This window comes from Neofelis nebulosa, chromosome 1 (genome assembly GCF_028018385.1).
Source record: "Neofelis nebulosa isolate mNeoNeb1 chromosome 1, mNeoNeb1.pri, whole genome shotgun sequence".
NCBI classification, from domain to species: Eukaryota; Metazoa; Chordata; class Mammalia; order Carnivora; family Felidae; genus Neofelis; species Neofelis nebulosa.
In genome coordinates, this window is record NC_080782.1 from 222,901,437 (window position 1) to 222,923,684 (window position 22,248).

The window sequence follows — 22,248 nt, forward strand, 5'->3', positions numbered from 1 at the left end:
TTCTGTGAAACTCTTGGAGCCAAATGAGTTTCACAATTTGGGATTTTTAGTATTTTAGAAAAGTAATAAAGCTCATGTATCATTTATTGTATAGAACCTTAAGAGGGGTTTGGGACACTATCCTCTAATGACACATATTAATATCTCTGTAGTGAAATGTACAGTAAATGGGTTAAATAAATAATACAAGTAGCTTCATATCAGGTCAAGTCAGGTTTTGCTGCCAAGTGAGTTTGCTATAGACTTATTAAAAAACTTTGAGTTTTCAGAGCTTTGGGATTTAGGAATTATAAATGAGGGATTGTGTATCTGTATCTGTCCCGAAGAGGTATAATAAGAATAAAATGCTACAATGGATAAACGGTGTATAGTGCTGGCATATAATAAGTGTGTGATAACAGTAGCTATTATTATTAGGTTGAGACATAAGACATTTTTGTTTTGTACATAAAAAATAATCAGATACTTTAATTAAAAATTATTATCACTATTGGGATTCTTTGGGTTGATATATATTTTGGCTCCGTTTCTATTCTATTTCTTTTCTTTCCCTCCTTCCTCCTTCCCTCTCTCTGTGAGGGCTTCCACCTTAAAATCCCTGCATATATAAAAAAAAAAAAAAGTACTGTGAATGGTCATCTTTGACCTGGTTTGGTTACTGAACAGGCTTTTAAAGCTTCATCTACTTATGTATGGGCAGGAGGGCTTTGCTTAAAAAAGATAAAAAGCAAAACAAAAACAAAAATAGCAAAATAGGCAGCAAGCATTTTGCTTGTCTTGTAGTTCCATGCCCTTCTTTCACAGCAAGACCTGAGTGTTTTAACCACTTCTGATTCTGGTGACCTGGGATTCCAGCCCTGGCAGTCTGGACTGAGTCAGAGGGATCTGAGTTGGATCAGCACAGAATCCAGGCCAAAGTCATGGTGAACTGGTGTGTGTGTGTGCGCGCGCGCGCGCGCACACACACACACACACACACACACACACACACACACACACAACATACAGCAGCCAGCCAGCTGCTAACCACCTCAGAATCGCACCTATTTAAATAACCTGCTGCTTGTAACTCCATTTCCTGGGCCCCATTTCTCTAAATCTCTTTCTGATTGCAGACCTTTCAGCCATTCTCTCAGATCATTCTAGATTTTAATGTTATGGACTATCTACAGTGGCCGAAAACCCAACAAACTCATAAACTACATTCTGTTTACAAGTTCATTTCCCAGGCCAATTATTTATTTGTTTAATTAAGAAGTTCTATATCTCTGAGAGGACCTTAGTAATTGAAAGCTGCTTTTATTTCACTAATATGTTTAATAACTCCTGACTTTTTTAGTAGGAATGAATCTAGGCTTGTCAAATATTTTCAAGGTAATTCTTCTGCTGAACATGGAAGATTTTGATTAACCAAATAATTTATGATGATAATAAAGGCATAGAAAAATGGAACAAATATCATTGTTAATTGTTCTTTCCTTCTGAAAGATTGCATGATCTATAGCAGTAACTCTTAAACTGGGTCCCATGGTTAATTGGTATTAGGTAGGTGTTTCAGAAAAAAGAAAAAGGATGCTATGCTCAAATAACTTTGGGAAACTTTGCTTTGAACAAAATGAAGCAGGTATCTTTCCTATAGAAACCCTCAATAGCTTTTAATATACTAATTTGTATTATGACTATAAGAGGGGACTGAGTTTGTAGGAACTCCTAAGACTATTTGAACATGAAAACTTTCCTTTTGCCAAAACAATATTTCATGGACACCAAAGTTGCAGGCAATACGGTGTTTGAAATATTGGCTCTGGCCCATACTGGTAGGTCAGTTGTGATGCCTTGACATTCATAGTTTTCTTACAAGGAAAACTGGTCAATTAAGAAGCCGCTGATCACAGGCAGCCATAATTTGACCTTTCCCTTCCTCATGGCTGTTTGGAGCAGAAGTGGGCACCCAAGTCCCAGGTGACCAAGCCCATGGACTAGACAGAACTGAGATATGTGGAAAGGGTCAATTAGCTGACACGTAAAGAAGCTGCCATGAGGCAGTTGGCTCCTTGAAGGTCTCTGACTAAATCATGGTCATGAGGAGGCAGACATTTTGAGAACAAGGCAGGAAAGACAAGCAGAGTAGAGGGCGAGGTGGCTGATGAGCTATGTCAAGGGCCATGGAAGCAGAGATAGAGCATGTGAGTCACCAAAGAGGAGATTAATTTTGACCACTTGACCTGGAGGGGCAAAGAGGTAACCCCATTCCTGGATCAGCTCTCAAACCTTCGAACTGCTTTTGCCAGGCTGGGCTGTGCAACTTCCTGGGCTCCTCATGATGTGCCTATTCTTATTTCCAGTGACTTCTTATTACAAACTCCCTCCTTATCCACTGCATTCTTGTAATTTATTCCATCATAATTTGAGATAACCTGACAACTCAGCACCTTGCAACTTTAAAAAGTCCAATGAACACTTCTGGTTTGTTGTAAAGACTATTTTTTCCTATTAGAAATTAGAAAAACTTTTTTCTTCCTGCAAAACTGATGCATAGAGAAATCAAAAGCCCAACTAAATGCAAAGCAGACAACAAAAATTACTACAATTCTCCCCACTTGGATAATTGCTGTTAAATTTTGATCTGTGTAGCATCTTTTTTTCCTCTAATTACAAAATGGGAGCACACTATATATCCTATTTTATATTTGTTTACTTAACTATTATAAATATCTTTTCCTTTTTATCACAACATATTTAATGGTTAAGTCTTATTTTGCTGTGTACATAGTTTATTTAATCCCCAATGTTGAACATTTTGGTTGTTTATTTTTTTGCTAATATAAACACTTCTGTGATAAATAACTTTGTAACTAAATGTTTGCACACATATGTGATTATCTCTCAGGATAAAGTTCTAGAAGCAGAGTTATGGGACCAAAGTGTATGCGTAATTTTAAGGATTTTGATTCTTAATGGACAAATTGCCCTCCCGAAAGTCTGTACTAATTTACACAACAATCAAGCAGTCTCTGACAGTCAAGCTTTATTTTCTGTGGGTTCTCTTTCCAAGCTTTTCACTGCTTTTCGAACCAAATTGCTCGTGCTAAACTTTTCATCTCTGGCTCTGGCCACTTCGTCTCAGAATCTACCACAATCTTCTCTTCTTCTGCCACTGGATCTCCCTCTATTGATTTGGTTACTGAGCAGTGGAGGAGAAAAGCGTACCCAGTTTTATTTGTACCCCATCCAGTCTTGGGAAGGCAGTAGTAGCAGCAATTTAAACTAGAAACTCTCAAGATTTGCTTCTATTGGGAAATGAAAGACTCATAAGGTTCAAGGAGTCCATTAGTGGCAAGTAAATTAAGAGCGTAAATGTAAGGAATGCCTGCAGCTTGCAGCTTGGTATTACATGGTTGCTCTCGTTGCTGAAATGTGTATAAAAGACAATGACAACTTCAGTTATATTCCTGATATACTAGCTAGGGCCAACCACCTGTGGCCCTAGTCAACAAAGATGGTTGTGACAAATGTTGCATGACAATAGCTTAGAGAGGAATAAAAACATCAGTCCTGTTTTTTATTGCATAACTTTTCATCTTATATGTTTAGGGGAGCAGGGCCCCAGCATCCTATTTATGGGCTATAAGACTCTTTCTTTTGCCCTTGGTGGTCAAAAGGGCATTTGGGGAATTTTACCGTTACTTGGAAGTTCTGGTGCAGCAAGCAAAGGCCAGCTGGAAAAACAGTTATTTTTACTGCCTGTTTGCCTTTCTTATGAGAACTTCTGAAAAGTCTGAGAAGTTTGAGGTTACTCATTAGTTTTGTGAATTACCTATTTTAGTTATTTATATTCTCCCTAACCAAATTAGTCTGTGCCATTGAGAATAAACTGTTTTTCATACATTTACCTTTTCACTCACTTCTCTTGTTCAAAAGACATCTATTGAGTCTCCACTATGGTGCATGTTTTGCACATGGTTTTAAGAAATATTTGTATGTTGGGTGCCTGGGTGGCTCAGTTGGTTAAGGGTCCGACTAAGGCTCAGGTCATGATCTCGTGGTTCATGAGTTCCAGCCCCATGTAGGGCTCTGTGCTGACAGCTCGGAGCCTGAAGCCTGCTTTGGATTCGGTGTCTCTCTCTCTCTCTGCCCCTCCCCCTCTCGCGTTTTATCTCTTTCTCTCAAAATTAGGTAAAAAAAATATTTGTTTGTATTTCATTTCAGAATTTAAGGTCCATCAAAAACAAGCGTTTTAGATTCTTAGATATTATTATGCCTGGTTTCATTACAACCTCATAATCTACCCTTCAGAACCTTTCAGATCCTCTACTCTTATTGGTGGGATGGGAGGGCTGGGGGATTGCTCTTTAACTAAATAAAAAGGGATGAGTCATGACAGAAAGATCAGAGCTTTACCCAATGTATTTCCAAGGTTTTTCTGTGGGGTTGGGGGTGGGGACTCATGCTATGATCTGGGACCTGCTGTCACTTATCTGCCATAGTCTCTCTTACTTCCTGAGGCAGAGATCTTTTGTTTAAATTGCTTTCTCCCATATTGGGTCTCCCCTCGATTCCCCCAAAGCACTGCTAATATAAGACTGTTGCATGAAGTAGATTTTCCTGAGGGTTTTGGGGGTAGTGCAGGGTAATTACAGTGGAGTTTGCTGAACTGCAAGGTCTGAGGGAACTGTCCTCACAAGACTTCCCTCAATTCTAACACCAACAGTAAGTTCAGGGGCTTCCCAAAACTACCCTCAGGTTGGACAATTTGCTAGAAGGAGTCACAGAACTCACTGAGAACTATACTCGTGGTTTATTACAGGGAGAGGATACAAGTTAACATTAACCAAAGAAAGAGACTCATAGAGCAGAGTCAAGGAGGGGTCCAGATGTGGAGCTTCCAATTGCCCTTCCCTCTTAGGGTCCTGGGTGGCATTACCTCCTCCAGACCACAATGTGTGATAGTGTTCAGAGTATTGCCGACCAGGAAACCTCACCAGACTCTTTAGTGTCCAGATTTTTTTTTTTTTAGATGCTCTATCACACAATGTCTATGTGACTGACTGTTAGTGTCCAGTCCTCTAGGGCTAACACCTTTAGTCTTCCTTTTCTCTAGATATGAGGGTTTATACAACATGGCCCAAAGCCTCCATTATAAGTCACATCATTAGACAGTCAGTAGCCAAATGCCTCAGGCAAACAAAGAGATTCCATCATGTAAGACAATTCAGGGGTGTGGAGATCATCTCCAAGTAGCCAAGGGGCAAAAGACAGACCTCTTTTTGGTTAAGGTTAATTCTTAACTACATAAATTACACTAATGGGAAATTTCTAGAAACTTATTAGTCGTTCTTAATCTCACTGGCTGGGTCACACTCCTTTTCTGTTTTTTGAGTTTCTTTCTTTAGACTTTCTTATTGTCTCCCTTTTACCTAATTTCTGGATGCATAGGTTTTCTTTGTTAGGCTACCCTTAGAAATGCACAGTTCTCACTTTACTAAACAGAGCAATTCATCTTTCTTGGACTTGCCCTAGTACAACTAGATTGAGCCTGGAGGCCTCCCTTTTCTTGTCCTAAAGGCCCACCAAAACCCATAAGTTATTTTCCTCAATTAAAGAATCATCTGTTACTAAGTCAGACTACTCCTTTATATGGCATATACTGAATGAGAGTAGCCATCAACCATAGATTTCTATACCTAGTGAAACCATTTGTACAAATGAAGATAAAATAAAGACAGTTTCAAACAAAAGCTGAAAGACTTCCACTATCAAAAGTCCCTTTTTGCAGACTATGAGTCTGGAGTTCTCTCTTATCCAGCAAGAGAGTGGACACAGAATTGAATATGAGAGAGGCTAATGTCCAGGAGGAGACAAGAGCCCCAAACAGGGCTTTCATCTCCATATTAATTGAGCTCACAAGATATTACCCACGTGGTGAACATGAAGAAAACAATCAGATAGTAATCATTAACTTGTGTGTGTAAGAAGCAAAGAGTCTGGGGGGCAAGTGGAGTTGGTGATCAAAGTACAATAGTATATTGGCATCAGATGCAAAGTAATTTCCTGCAGGTGATATAACAAGTTATTCGTGATTCCATTACAATATCTCACTAGCTAACCTTGGACACTTTTGCTCTGTGGTGGTGGCTTTCTGTAAGCTTTTTTTCTAATCCATTTATGTAAATAGAACCTTTCCCCACAGTCCCTTACTAAAAGGAAAGTCTGAGATACATGAGAAAAGTGGAGTGAACAACTAAACAATGAACAAGAAGGTAAATATGTGGGCAAATATTTTAAAAATTGTAACTGCAATTGGTTTTGTTTAAAATAAGGATTTTTCCCCCATTGCATGAGCTACTTTTATAATTATATTACTTTTATAATCATTGGTGACCTTTTCTTGTTATTGCCCAACAAAGTAAGTCACTTTACCTTTAGAAACATTTTCAAAGAATCCAACCATCTTACTTTAGTTATCAAATCAAAGTATTTTTTATTTTTCAACTAAGCAGAGTAACAGATCATTTATGGATTTCATAGCAATGATGGAACAGTGCAAACCAGGGATTATTCATGTTGAAAAGAAATGAGTTACAAAATCCTCTGGGGCATTCTTTTAAATATCCAACTGGGACGTTCTGTTAAATATTGTTAGCCAGTGGTTCTTAGTATAACTGCTTAAATTTTAAATTTAAGAGAACTAGTAAGAATGGTAAACTGCTCTACATAGTGTAGTTTAGTAAATGAACAAACAAAAACACAGAGATCAGGCTCTATCTGGAATTTAGTGTTTTAGAGCTGGAAGGGCACTTGGAGCTTTTCTGTCCTAGGTAGAAAAAAATAGAGAATAAGGATAGTACAACAGACAAGTTGGGATCTGACAAAGAGATGGGGCCATTCTAGAGCTCTGATGAGCAGAGGACTGCAGAGCATTTCAAGCTGGCAAAGCTGGCTCATGCTTCTCCAACCTGTGCTCTTCCACTGGGGTACTTTTGTGAAAGCCTCTTTGATTTCAATTCATTTCGTATGGCTGCCAGTTACAGCTGTGCCTCTATTTTCATTCCAATAACAATACTTTGTTCATTTGGGAAGTTTTGTGATCAGGTAACCATTGTATCTGGGCAAAAGCATTCGGGAAAATTTGAAGCCAGGACAAATTCACTTAAGATTGTTATTGTTGTTTTTAGGGACGCCTGGGTGGCTCAGTTGGTTAAACGTCCGACTTCGGCTCAGGTCATGATCTCATGGTTCATGAGTTTAAGACCCACAAAGCCTGGAGCCTCCTTTGGATTCTGTGTCTCCCTCTCTCTCTCTGTCCCTCCCCTGCTCATGCTGTCTCTCAAAAAATGAATAAACATTAAAAAAATTAAAAAAAAGATTGTTATTGTCGTTTTTAAACAAGTGGTCAGCCTTGCAAAGTTTATGGATTGGTGTCCAAGCCTTGTACTCTGTGACTGCTCTTTCAAAGGCCACACTTTAGGAAGGAATAGCCATAGGGGTGTTGGGAGAGTGATGTGTGTGTGTGTGTGTGTGTGTGTGTGTGTGTGTGTGTGTGTGGTGGGGTGGGTGGGCATTGCTGGAGAAAGATGACCAAGTGTAGGAGAGAAGAGAATGGTTGCCATATTTTATATTTGACAGAAATTTCAAAATCTCTGTGTAGAGATTTTCTTTTGCTGTGCATGGACGTAACTGGGAAAAACCTCAAAAAGTTGAATGCCTAGACCTCCAAGTTTCATTTTCTCCCAGAATGCCTATTTGGGTATGGTAAGCAGCCTCTGGGTCTGCAGAAATGTGGATGTATGTCTTTCTTCTCTGGGGGCTGGAACTCGCCCTGAGCATGGGCATGTCTGCAAGTGTGGGTGAGTGGTGCAGGGTTTGTGCCAGCCTGGGAGGCCTTCAGGAGTGATCTAATCTCTGTCATTTCTAAAATGTTCACACAGACGTGTCCTTTGCTGTAAAATGGCTGCTGTCATTTGTCAGTAGTGGTATATATCTATACGGGCACAAAGTCCTAGACCTTTCTACCTCTTCCTGATAAACTCTTCTTTCTTCATAAATTGAAGTATAGTTGACATTCCTAAGAGCTTTTCCAAGGCCCTTGCCTTGTCTCATTTTGGGCAACAAACTTGTGAATTGTGTGGGGTCCAATTGAGCTGTCTTACTGACTTAGGGGGTTTTAATTTAGTTTCTCTATTTGGAAATGGGGATTGTGGAGGTCTTTTCTTTTGCTTGGTGTTATAAACATATGTGGATGAAAAAAAAAAAAACCAGAGGCAAGCAGTCTTTGGAACTTAAAGAGGGCATACAAATTCCTAAAATGTCAGCTCTTTCACCAAGTCTGACTGACTGAGACACAACCAATGGAACACCAGGAGGCTTAATTAAAGAAATGAGGGGCGCCTGGGTGGCTCATTTGGTTAAGCGTCCAACTTCAGCTCAGGTCATGATCTCATGGTTTGTGGGTTTGAGCCCTGCGTCAGACTCTGTGCTAACAGCTCAGAGCCTGGAGCCTGCTTCAAATTCTGTGTCTCTCTCTCTGCCCCTCCCCAACTTGCATTCTGTTTGTCTCTCAAAAATGAATAAACATTAAAAAAATTAAAAAAATGAATAAATAATACAATTTGAATCAGAATATTAGTGGCTTCTGGAATTGAAAATTGTCTTAGAATTAGTTTTATCTTACTGTCTTATAGATGAGAAAATAGAATGAAGATATTTCATGACAAATACCCGTTTTCTAGGTTCGGGAACATTGCTAGACAGTCTGGGAAACTGGCCTTGAACCTAGGACCTCTGACTCTAAGAGATGTGGGGTTTATTTAAGGGCCTTCAGCTTTGTGCTCTTGCCTTGGGGACATTTTCACTTGGCATCATTAAAGATGTTTCTCTCTCCAGAGCTGATCCAAGTTCTTTGCCCAGGTGGCCCTTTTGAGAATGTATTTTCTCCTCTCTGTTGCTTTTTCCCTATGATATCCTATGATATCTAAATTTTTGTATAATTAAGACATTTTTAGTGTGTGTTTTTCCATTAAGACTATTTTGTTATGATGATTTAAGTTCTTCTTCTTCTTCTTCTTCTTCTTCTTCTTCTTCTTCTTCTTCTTCTTCTTCTTCTTCTTCTTCTTCTTTTTAAGAATCCTTTCCCAGTATAGTGTTATCTTCCCTTTGTTTTCTTGCTTCTATTTCAGGTTTCCTGTTACAACTTTTACTCGTCAATATCTACTTTATGTGGTGATGATGATGACAATGATAGAAAACAGTCACATAGCAATGACTATGTACTACCTGCTGTTCTAAATACTTGTGTATATAACACATGGGGGCCTATTGCTACTGCTCAGTTATAAATGGATGTGTACTCAAACATTTTCTTCTGATTAAAATAGATTTTAATTCAGGTTGTTATCCAGTTTTGCACCTCAAGTTTCAAATTTATCATTCTTAAATTTTTGTTGCTAAAATATTCTTTTGTCTTAAGCTCTACTCACCAGTATTTTCTCTTATTTTTGTATTTTACTTGCCTAATTACATTTAGTAATTTTTTTGGTGCTTTAGGTTTAATATTATTTGTATATTTTAATCCATCTTTTAAAAATGCTTCCTTTCCACATAGGAGATTGAGAAAAAAAATGAACAATCGCAAGAGGGTTTATTCAGGCAAACACAGGAAAGAGCCAACATTATGGAGGGGAAAAGGTGGGGATGTGACTGTGTCATCCTAAATAAAAGAGATCAAAGAGAATTGACCATATATCACTTGTGAGCCTTGATTAGATGCTGGTTCTAAAACAAAACAGTTTTTGAATATGGACTGGAATAACTGTTCATTTCTTAGTTGCGATAATGGTATGAGGGTTACGGAGGAGAATATCCTTAGTCATAGGTCATGCATGAGAGAGATGGATAAAGCAAATTTCACAAATGCTGATGATTATTGAATCTAAACAAAAAATATATAGGTATTGACTTTACTATTCCTCAACTTTTCTGTAGATTTGAACGTTTTCATGATAAAGGTTAGAAAATACAAACAAAACGAAGCACAAACAACAACAAAATCTACCTTTATTATCTCTTAATTTTTGTTCATAACTTGCATATTTTTATTTATATTATGTTTTTCTGTATTTTTAATTTAACATTTTCGATTGTCATTGTCTTATTTTACATTGTCCTTAGGGTCTGTTTTATCAAGTCAGGTAAGGCTTTGGGCCTAGGTGGTGGCTGGGGGAAAGGAACAGCATGCATATATTGACCAAGATAATCAGATGAAGTTTGGGGATCCGGTGCTTTCTCTGGCCTCCTTGTCAGACCACCCACCCTTCGTTGTTGGTTTTCCCAAAAACTCATGTATAACCAGGGAAGCCACAGGTTAACATCTCTCTCCTAAATTACCAGATAGCCCCAAGTGGAGAAGTTTCATTTTAGGAATTCCGTGTTCGCATTGAAAGGCTCGTGAAAACGACAATAACAGAAATGCAAAGTGCCAGGGCAGGATGAGTGCAGGACAGTGTCCAACGACCTGCGTGTGGGGGTGGCTCTGATGCTGGAAGACAGCAGCACATCTCCCTCACACGCTCCTGCTGCTAAGAGGGCAACCAGGCTCAAAGCTTGCCCAGGCGGACGTGCGCCTTGTCAAAGGGAACGCAAAGCCAAATGCAGAACACAATGCAATTTCCTAAAGCATGAATTTCACTTTAAGATTTGAGGGAAGTTGCTTTTATATTAGAATAAACACAAGTCTAGGGGGTACCTGGGTAGCTCAGTTGGTTAAGCCTCCAACTTTGGCTCAGGTTTGCGTCGGGCACCACGTTGACAGTGTAGAGCCTGCTTGGGGTTCTCTCCCCGCCACTCGCTACTAGTGCTTTTGTTCTCTCTTAAAATAAATAAACTTACAAAACAAAAACAAAAACAAAACAAACATGAGTCTAAGAGAGTAGATCTTAAAAGGTCTCATCACAAGAAACAAAGTTCTAACTATGCATCATAGTTAAGTCATCTAGACTTACTGTGGTGATCATTTCGCAATATATACAAATATCAAATGTTCTACATCTGAAACTAATGTCAGTTACTAAATAAAAAATGAGATAAAATAAATGAAACATGGGTATATTGTAGACTAGCTTGCACAATGGTGGCTCCAAAGGAATTTCATGCTTATTGAAGACTGTTTTTGAGATAGCCGTTAAGAGTCCCAGGAGTCTTAGTGGAAGGGTCTGTGATGCTCTGTATTATGATTTGTTATGGGTATGTTTGGTTAAAGAAGGTTTTATAGGGAGAAAGTTTTTGTGGACTAATATTGTGGACTAATATATATTTCAATATTTTCATATATATTATGTATCAATATTTTATTTATATATATAATACACATATATAAAATTGCGTACCCCCCAAATTTATATATTGAAGTGGTTACTCACCAGGCCTGTATATACACATTAAATTTTTCTGAGTTGTTATAGCAGCTGTTGCAATTGAAAATAATTCAGCAAACAGGATCATTTTCTGTGTAGTTTATGGGCTCGGGAACAGGCCAGGAGCATTGGAATTTGAGTTACCGTTAGCCCTCTCAGCCAATCTCCACATGTCACAGGCTGGTAATTTGACCTACAGCTCCCTTGAAGTGAGTCTGCGTTGAACACAGAAAGCTTTTTTTTTCTCCCTTTTTGCCAAACATTAAATGGACTTTTATGTGTGTCTTTTTTTTCCCCTTACAAAATCATGATTTGATTCAACAAAAATATTACACACCTTCTTCCTGAGGGTTTCGTATCCTTTCCTTGGACTCACAGCCACACTTTTTCGGCAGCTGTCTGCCCTCCCTTCACCGGAGAGCCTGAGTACGTAAGACTGGGAGAGGCGGGCCTTGAATTTAGCTGTGCCTAAGAAAACACAGGCGGCAGTGAGAAAAATATCTTCCAATGACATTTCTTTTCAAGATTCAGGAAGTCGGCTGCTTCTCAGTGCTCTTATCGTTGCTGTGAGGTTTTGATTTTTCCAATCTCTAATGTGCGCTGGTTTTCAAGGCAAATTAGAGCAGGAGCTGAGAGAGCCTTCTGTTTGCAGAGAGCAGGAGGCTCTCCTCAGGTTGGAAGGAGCCCCACCTGGTCTGCCAGGCTACCTCCCAGAAGCTGGGGCTGGCGGGTGTGTCTGATGATGGAGACAATTGGAGCCACTTCAGCAATGGAAGCTGGCGCCATGTTTATGACATCCATTGGGATGTAGATTGTGGTGGGTGGGGCAGAGTGCCTAATGATACCATCAATTCAACGCTAGGTAACAGGTAACCTGCTTTCCAGCTATTTTGTATGATATCCAGACTTCCTGGCAGTAAGTCTTGGCAGTTCCCAGATGCGGCACCACTGAGCTCAGTTGCTTCCATTTTTTAATGATACCCTAACCAGTGGTTGAAAGACCTAAGATGATAGTGGCCACAATGATGTGCTATTCTGGGTTACTGAAAATGGAAATTTGTTTTTTGCTGAAGACTGTTTATCAGTGTAGTAACTTGTATTTCAGTAATATTAGGAGTTCTGTGGGGCGCCTGGCTGGCTTAGTCGGTTGAACAACTGACTCTTGATTTCGACTCAGGTCATGATCTCATGGTTGGTGAGTCTGAGCCCTGATTCAGGCTCTGCCCTGACAATGTGGAGCCTGCTTGGGGTTCTCTCTCTCTCTTTCTCCCTCTCTTCCTCTCTCTCTGTTCCTCCCCCACTTGTGCTCTCTCTTTCTCTCTCTCAAAATAAACTATATATATTAAAAAAATGGAATTCTGTTTTATCAGCCAGTTATACTATGAAGGAAAAATTACATATAAAGTCTTCAGGGGCACCTGGGTGGCTCAGTCAGTTTAGCATCCAACTCTTGGTTTCAGTTCAGGTCATGATCTCACGGTTTGTGGGTCCAGTCCCCATGTCAGGCTCTGTGCCGAAAGTGCAGAGCCTGCTTGGGATTCTTTATCTCTCCCTCTCCCTCTCTGCCCCTCCTCCCTCTCAAAATAGATAAAGAAATTTTTAAACAAATTTAAAGAAATGTAAAGTTTTCAGAGTCACGGAAGTTCTTGTAACATTTTAAAGTTAAAATCCGTAGAGCTATCTAAACTTATTTGATCCAAGTTTTGGGAGTCCTAAAGCCATTGTGGTTTAGATGATATCTGTTTATGATTGACAGAAATTGTAACAACTGTGCAAAATCTTGAGTTATGGGGTCTTGCAGTCCATCTGAGAGATCATCTGCACACAATAGAAATGTGTGTTTGTCTGGAGTGTCCAAGAGGAGGATGGAGGAGGATGGTGGGGGTTCAGATTCGGATGGGTGGAGTGCAGAGCACATACCTGCTATACTTCGAAGAGCAAACCCCAACTGCCTCAGCCTACCTCTAGTTTTTCAGCACAGAAATTGAGTATGAAGGAGGCAAACAAACAAAAAATCCAACCAAATACTGGATTATAACATTAATTTTTGTGACCATTTCTATTTGTGAGTGTGTGAGTGACATTAATTGGGTTCTGATTCTGCAACAGACAAGACTTTGACCTTGAACCCTGCAGGATGGCATCCCCAAGAAAGCCCTACTTGTGTCTTGACAGTCAATGCCTGGGGAGTAGGCTATCCCGAAGCTTTCCACAAGCAGGTCTGGGAGGGCAGACTCAGTGACCCTGGCCTTGTTCCTGTGCTTACCAAGAGGAAGAGGATAGACCTGAGCCACCCCTCACACTCTGTGTAATTCTGGGATAAAATATGTTAAAGGTTAAAAAGCCTTTAAAAGGGGGTAACCTCTGGTCTCCCTGTGGAAGATGATCAAATACTATTAAAATATTCCCATTTCTGGTAAATAAATCAATTTCCAAATACTTACAGAATGCCTTCCATGGTCAAAATCTTGATCCAGAATTGCTCATTAGAGTAACTTCATCTGCAGAAAGAACTCACTCACGAACATTAAATGGCAGCATTATAACCACGTACAAGGGCAAACTGCGCCGTCCAAACAGCAGTGCACTGGTTTGCAGCTCAGTAGGGGTGTGGGTCTGGGGACAGCCTCCAATCCAGACTCTATACTAAGAAATTAGGTAATTCAATGACAATAATATTTTTAGCTGCAGCTTAAGGGAAGTTTACAGCTTTAAAACAGGAAATGGAAAACAATAAGTAAGAAACTATAAAATAAATTGAGCACACAGCTTTCTGTTACATTTTATACCCAGGATATATATACCTAAAGCTTTTACTTTAGGAAATGACAGGCTTACTTGGAGGGCCAGCAACTTCTGGAGTCTCTCTCTTTTTTATTGAAATGGAAGTGGGAGCAGTGTTGGCTACACTTAAGGCTTAGGTTTTTATTTCTCTGTAAATTTCAAATTGTGTCTTTAATATGTGTCTAAGAGGATTTTTTTTCTTTTAATATTTACAGGCCATCTTACGGTAAAATGAACCTTTGCTGTGTATTAGAATCTGGGTATTATTATTGGCCACATTTTATTGAGTGATTACAGTGAGCCGGGTCCTGTATTAAGCACTAAAATGCACTAGTTTATTTAACTTATTTAACATTATGATGCAGGGATTATTATTATCTCCATAGTATAGATGAGGAAACTGAGGATGATGAGAAAAGTTATACTGCTTGCTAGCAAGCTCCCAGCTACTAGCAAGCTTTGTACCAGGAACTCAGATCTGCGTGTCTCCAGAGCCTGAGATCTTAATCTATTCTGCTGACTTTCATTCAATGTCATAAACTTGAGAACTGGGGAGCCATGGGTTGATGAGCTGTACACGTGACAACCCTCATATTGCAGTTTCTTTTAAAGATTCTTTAAAATAACTCTAAGAGGGGTCTCTGACCAATAAACTCAGATCTCCAAACTGGCTGAATTTGCCATATGTTATTTCCCCAGAATTTGGGTTCTAACAAATGGCAAAGCTGGAATGACCACTCCCTTCCCTGGGCTTCAAAGAACTTACTGTCTTGCCTCTATGGGCGGAGAGCTCTTAATTTTAGCATTGGTGGCATGTGTTGTCTGAATGGGAAGAGTCAGGTGTAGTGAAGACTTGATAGGATTTGTAGTCTAAAGAAGGTCAGGAATCCCAGTGGCTCAACTCTGCCTTAAAAATCTCAGTTTTCTTACCTTTAATAGAAATGATGTCAATATCTATTCAACTGGAGTGTTAGCATTAAATTAGACAAGACGCGTCAATGAAATTTATGAGTTACTGTTTTTGGAGACATTGAAGTTCTCCTCCACTGCCTTGATAACATGTGGGCTGGTACTTTACCATCCTCTGTTTCTAAGGATCTGTTAAAGTCACTTTTTTTCTGAGAGTGCTTGCTCTAATGGGACCTGGCTGGAAACAGATGGTGCACTCACACCGGGAAGAGTTTAATAAAGGGCCTATTTACTTAGGTGTGTGCTGGGTTTAGGAAAAGCAACAGAGGATGTTGTAGTATCCTGGTGGGAAGCCATTACCAGTAAGTCTGAAGGGACGAGGGGAGGGAGGGTTTACGAGAACCCAGAGTTTTTGGAGAGGTCCTCCTGACAAGAACTGTGGCCTTTGGTGGAGGGATGTGGTCCACCCACAAAAACTTACCTGGGAAAGATCCTGGGAAACATTTCTTTCTGACTTCACTTTCTTCCCTCCCTTTGATCTTCTGCAGATACTCACCACTGGTTGAATTCAAATGGAAGCCACAGGGGAAGGGAGCTCCTGATGCAGCCTGAAGACCGTATGGGTCGGTTCCTGGGGCAGAGGGCAGGTGGAGAAGAGTGGAAAGCAGCACTGGGCAAGTAGAAGGTACTGAGCACAGCCACGTGGCCTTCCAAATATGTTAACCAATAATCTTTATCACTTTGGTCAGACTTGGCCTAGTCAACTGTAATTCAGCATTATGTTGTCTTTGGTGACTCTTCCTCACCTTGTGGATTTTCTCCACTTCTAGAAATATTCACTCTTTATTTCTAAGCTGCCTTGTGCTCTTTTGGTTCTCTAAGTCTTCTTGTTATGAAACGAAATTAATACAAGATGTTCATTTTCACACTTAAATGTCTTATGCCTAATTGTTATTTTAAAAATGCATACTGATTTCCACCCCTGGGATGGCTAAGTTTGCTACCGGACCAATTGCAGATGAAAAAAAATACAAAGAACAACTACTTGGAGGCACTGGAAAGTGGATACATACAAACAGATTATGGAGGGTAATTGGATGAGAGAATAAGACAAAGAATTCATTCCTCAGTTATGATTTTTAGCTGAAGAGTATTTCATAAGAAATGTTGATAGCCTTTTTGGCATGAAGAATTAGAGGAGAGAGTTGAGAGCAATCACGGCCATTAAAAAGTGAGGAGGACATCTCTACAAGGAAAGAGCCAGAGAGGGGAGTCCCAAATTCTGTTTACAAACTTCACAAATTTCTGGCTGGCCCCTGAACCATAGATGCATGTGGCACACTACAAGCCACTCAGTAAAAGGTAAGTAAACTGAGCTGAAATATGAACTATTGCCTGAAACATGGAGTACTTAAATTTTTTTTTTTGCAGCTTTGCCCCCCAAAAAATATCATACCCTTTGAGAGAAATATAATAGAACCCAGAGTCCTTCCAAGAAAATATTCACAATGTCCATTGTGATCTATAGATTAAAAATATACTTTTTTTGGTACAAATTAAGAGGCTGATCTAAAATTCATATAGAATGCAAAGGCTTTAAAATAGCCAAACAACTTTGAAAAAGAGCAAAGTTGGAGGACTCATATTACCTAATTTCAAGACTTATTATAAAGCTATAATAATCGAAATATAAGGGTAACAATGATAAGGTGGACAAATGTCAATGGATATAATGGAAAAATAAATTCATATATATATAGGGTCGATTGATTTTTGATAAAGATGCAAAGGCAATTCAGTGGAGAGAGGGTAGTCTTTCCAACAGTTGGTGCTTGATGAAATTCTTGGGGCTGATGGATATGTTCATGACTTGTGTTGACAGTTTCACAGATGTATAACATGTCAGACCTTAGACTGTACATCTTAAATAAGTGCAGTTTATTGTATGTCAATTATACTTCAGTAAAGATGGTAAAATAGCAATAATCAACCAGGAATATTTATTGAGAGGCAGGAGATGATAGTATAGAGGTTGAGCTCCGAATCCAGCTTTTCCACTTACTATTTGTATGACTTGGGATGGTTTAACTCTTCTGGACCTGTTTTTCTGTATGTAAAATGTAGTTGTTATAAGTATTGTTAGTTTATTAATACCCTTTTGGTATTCTGTGGCATATAGGAAGGATTCAGCAAATGTTAAAAAGTCTTGTGCTGGGGCACCTGGGTGGCTCAGGCAGTTAAGCATCTGACTCTTGATTTTGGCTCAGGTCGTGATCTTGCAATTCGTGAGATCCAGCCCTGCATGGGGCTCTGTGTGCTGACAGTGCAGAGCCTGCTTGGGATTCTCTCTCTCCAAATAAATAAATGAGCATTAAACAAATGTATTGGGCACTATGCTGAGTGTTTTGTAAGAATTACCTTACTTAAACTTCATAATCCTGTAAAATAGTACCAATACCCTTATATTACAAAGGAGAAAACTGGGGTGCCAAGAGGATGTATGACCTATCCCAGGTTGGTTGCACAGGATGCAAGTAGCAGAATCTAGACATAAAGGCAGTCAAACTCCACACACTTTTCATCCTATGAATAAGTGTTAACAGATGAGGCACTGACTCAAGTGCTAGTAAGTAAATTGTCCAGACAGTGCCCATGTTTTCTAGGATGTTATTATCTGAGATACATGAAAATACTGAAGACCAACATGTTTGGGCGGCTTTCTGGGAGTTCCTCTTGTAATTACTCCTGGCATCTGGCTCAGTGCTTACCAAACCTGTTTCTTCTTCCCGGGCACATAGTCAAACTATATTTTCCAGCTCCTATATCTAGTGAGGTCATGTGGCTAGTTCTTGCCAATGGAATATGAGCAAAAGTGGTTGTATCCTTTGTACATTAAGGTAGGTAGGAATGGGTGGGCTTTCTCCATTCTCCACTCCCATACTGGTTTGTGTTTAAGACAGGGGAGCCACAACGTTGGGAGGAACCTGGTTCCTGAATGACTACCTGGAGCAGAGCTCTTATTGCTGACTTCATTGAATGACCTTTGATGTATTAAGCTACTAGAATTTTGAGATTTGAGGTTGTTTCTTGTAGGTATGAACATACTCTAACTAATGAATTATTCTTGTGGAATGTTACCTTGCTGACATATCCCATCTCTAGAAATTTCTGAAATATAGGTCAGAGATCTAGATGAACTCTATTGCTAGGAGATGGACCACAGAGGAGTTAGAATAGAAATTTAATTAAGAAGTAATGTCTAATGGGGCGCCTGGGTGCCTCAGGCGGTTAAGCGTCTGACTTCGGCTCAGGTCATGATTCGGGGTCTGTGAGTTCGAGCCCCTTATTGGGCTCTGTGCTGACAGCTCAGAGCCTGGAGCCTCCTTCAGATTCTGTGTCTCCCCCTCTCTCTCTGCCCCTCCCCTGCTCATGCTCTGTCTCTCTCTCTCTGTCAAAAATAAATACACATTAAAAACAAATTTAAAAAAAGTAATATGTAATTAATAGGAGATAATATATGAATACTACATGGAACCTAAGGTTTTTAATATTTAAATTCTTTCCAAAGTTCCAATATTTAAATATCCTTAATCTCACTCATGGTGGTTGAATCCTGGCATGTGCTCGTGGTTCATATTCCCTACTGGCTTTTGCTATGTCTGCTTCCTGTTTCTTGGGGCTTCAGTTGTGGGCATCAACTTTAGGCTTTCCAAGACCCACAAGAAACTGAATCATCTCTGGCCCTCTCAGACGTATAATTGTTTCCCCGGGTTGTTTTGAAACCCTCCATTCACATCTCAAAAACCTATTCGGTGGGACAGGTTGATACCATCTGTTTTTCAACTACAATCTTCCCCCTCCTTCTTGCTCATCGGAAGGTGTGCTTTCCACTCATTTTACCAACTTCCCAAACTGTGGTATGTCTTCTCTCATGCTGTGCCCTGTCTCAACTCTGACAATTCATGGTTTGCTGACAGACCTTTGGTTCCTGGCCAATTACAGCTGGCTTATGACTCCAACAATCTCCTGGCACAAGAGCCTTCTCCTGGTTTTCTAGGGCTTCTGAGTGAGAGAAAAGGAACACACACCCTGGCTTGAGGACCATCTGTGACAGCCTGAACACGTAGTTATTACTTTTATGTTTCATTTCTTCCTTTTTTAGTTCTGGATTGAAAAAAAAAAAGCACCCAGAGATAGTACCCTTTGTGCTGCTTGAGTTAAAGAAATTTTGGAGAAAATAGGCGTCTATACAGCTGGACAGTGTTTACCTTATGCCATTGGTCATGGAGAAGGGGCTTGGTTCTAGGCATCTGGTTCTGAGTACCTATTGTTTGGCAAAAGGTGATCACTTACAGCATTCCCGAGGTTAAATATGAGGAAACATGAAAGTTCTGATCCTCTGGTTCCCTGCTTTCATTTCATTGATGAGGAAAAGGAGCCCTCAGCTCCTCAGACTGTTGTCTTCAGACTGGTGTCTCTCTGGGAACCACTTATTACTGGTTGGTGGCAATGTAGGTACAGAGTGTGAGAGTAAGCATTTAGAAACATTTGTAAAAATTTGACAAAGACATTTTGTTGATTGACACTAATAAAAAGACAGGGCTTATGTATATATTTTTTTAAAAATTCATTTATTGGGGTGCCTGAGTGGCTCAGTCGCTTGAGCATCTGACTTTTGATGCTCAGCATGAGCCTGCTTGGGTCTCTCTCTCTCTCTCTCTCTTTCTCTCTCTCTCTCTCTCTCCCTCTCTCCCTCTCTCCCTCTCTCTCCCCCACCTCACTCCCTGTCCCCGTCCCTCTCCCCCACTCATGTTCTCTCTCTCTCTCAAAATAAAATAAACCTTTAAAAAAATAAAAAAATTCATTTATATTCGGGGTGCCTGGATGGCTCAGTCGGTTAAGTGTCTGACTCTTGATTTTGGCTTGGGTCATGATCTGACTGTTGTGAGATTGAGCCCCATATCGAGTTCTGAGCTGAGCAAGGAGCCTGCTTGAGATTCTCTCTCTCCCTCTCCCTCTGCCCCTCCTCCATTCACACAGGTGCACTTGTGTTATCTGTCTCAAAAATAAATTCATTTATATTTGATTTATTTTTTAGAACAAGCTTTATTTTTTAGAACAAGTTTAGATTTACAGAAACATTGAGAAGATAATACAGAGAGTTTTCATATCCTCTGCACCAAGTTTCCCCTATTATGAATATATTGCATTAGTATGGTATATTTTTTGTAATTAATGGGCTCATATTGATACATTATTATTAACTAAAATTCATACTTTATTGATATTTCCTTAGTTTTTAACCTAATGTCATTTTTCTATTCTAGGTTCTCTTCCAAAATGCCACATTATCTTTCGTTGTCATGTCTTCTTAGCTTCCTCTTGTGACAATCTCTCAGACTTTTGTTGGTTTTGATGACTTTGACAGTTCTGAGGAATACTGGTCAAGAGTTTCATAGGATGTCTTTCAGTTGAGATTTATATGATGTTTCCTCATGATGAAATTGGGCTTATGAGTTTTTGGCAGCAAGACCAGAAAGGCATAGGGCCATTTTCATCTCATCAAATCAAGGCAACATATTGCCAACGTGACTTATCACTGTTGTTGTTGACCTTGATCATTTGGATAAGGTCATGTTTATCAGGTTTCTCTGCTGTAATATTTAAAAAAATTTTTTTTAATGTTTATTTATTTTTGAAACAGAGAGGGATAGAGCATGAATGGGGGAGGGTCAGAGAGAAGGAGACACAGAATCCGAAGCAGGCTCCAGGCTCCGAGCTGTCAGCACAGAGCCCGACGCAGGGCTCGAACTCACAGACCGTGAGATCATGACCTGAGCCGAAATCGGAGGCTCAACAGACTGATCCACCCAGGCGCCCCTTTGCTGTAATATTATCTTCCCACATCCCCCTCCTACCATGTACCCCTTTGAAGGAAATCACTATGTGCAGTCTCTACTTAAGTAGGGAATTATCATCCATTTTATTGTACTTTATAAAATATAGTTTATAAGTATATTAAATATATGTATATATATATTTGGATATAAAAAGTATTGTTGGTTTGTGATAGACTGAAAATGAGAAAGGTCATTTGAAAACACTGCTCTAAAAAAACTTGCTTAAGGGCACACCCAAGAAGCTCCGGGAAGGAGCCCTAGACATGTTAGCTTTAAGCCAACTAACTTTCTTACTCCCCAGAGCCCAATATCCTCTCATTGTGGAGCAAGCTGATGGCTGGCTGTGTGATACCAAAGACTACCCATGACTATTTCCTTGGACCTTAAGGAATGCTTCAGGACTCGGTGGAAGTTTCTGAAATATCAGTTTCACTGATCTTTGAAATATTAGCCTTCTGGGCTGTTGTTTTAGGTCATGTTCAATGGCAAACAAAGAGTGAGATAGATTTGCACACAGGAGTTTACTGGGAGTGAGGGGAATGGCATTGGGTAGAGAAGTTGAAGTGTAGTGCAGTCCAAACAAAGACCCTCATCAACCTATGGGAGTGCTGGACCTGAGACAGCCATTCAGAATTGCTCTGAATTTAGGCAGAGAGATTCAGCTTTGAACCCTCCACGTTGACCAGGTATTGGATGCTGTCTGTCTTTAGGAAGAAAGTGTAAACTCGGGAGAGGTGGCTCTTTAAGCTTAAGTACATAACCTAGAAAGGGACTCAGTTGTCCCATCAGCAGCCAGCACTCCTGGTAGCTGACGGAATGAGTTGATGGGGAGATCTGGATGGTACCCCACAGGACTAGCTATAGATATTATTACTTTTTAAATTTCTTTTGCTTTTGTGTTGTGCCTAGATTCTAGGAACCATGGGGTTGTTTGCTGCACTCTTCATTGCCTTATTAGCTGTCTCTAGTGCTTGAATGCACTAATTGTACTTTGGGTGTGGATGAGGTAATCAGAGAAAGGGATGCTGGGAAGAGAGGCCGTATGAGAAGGTTAGGGCGGGCGGAAGACACAATGCGGAGGATTTGTATTTGTGCAATCTGGCTGCTTCTATGATTCATTTGGGTCTGTGTACCCTCATAATCAGCAGGCTTCAGTGAACTAAGTGTTGCTTTCTAAAGAAAAATGAAAGCTGGAAATTCAACAATGATGAGTGCACACAAACACATAACCCCAGGGAAGCCACATA

General features: G+C 39.9%; 2 long non-coding RNA genes across 2 annotated transcripts in view; one reads left to right on the forward strand and one right to left on the reverse strand.

Annotated features, from left to right (window-relative positions):
- The window catches only part of LOC131486118 (uncharacterized), a 204,889-nt gene that overhangs the window by 44,038 nt on the left and 138,603 nt on the right, over nt 1–22,248 (forward strand). The window contains exon 2 of the long non-coding RNA XR_009249192.1: nt 15,650–15,786. This is a non-coding gene — a long non-coding RNA (uncharacterized LOC131486118). The remainder of the gene's footprint in view (nt 1–15,649; nt 15,787–22,248) is intronic.
- LOC131486120 (uncharacterized) lies at nt 10,034–13,994 on the reverse strand. The gene is made up of 3 exons (XR_009249194.1): nt 13,853–13,994; nt 11,746–11,876; nt 10,034–10,879 (listed from the first exon to the last, which is right to left on the reverse strand). It is a non-coding gene; the product is annotated as an uncharacterized LOC131486120 (long non-coding RNA).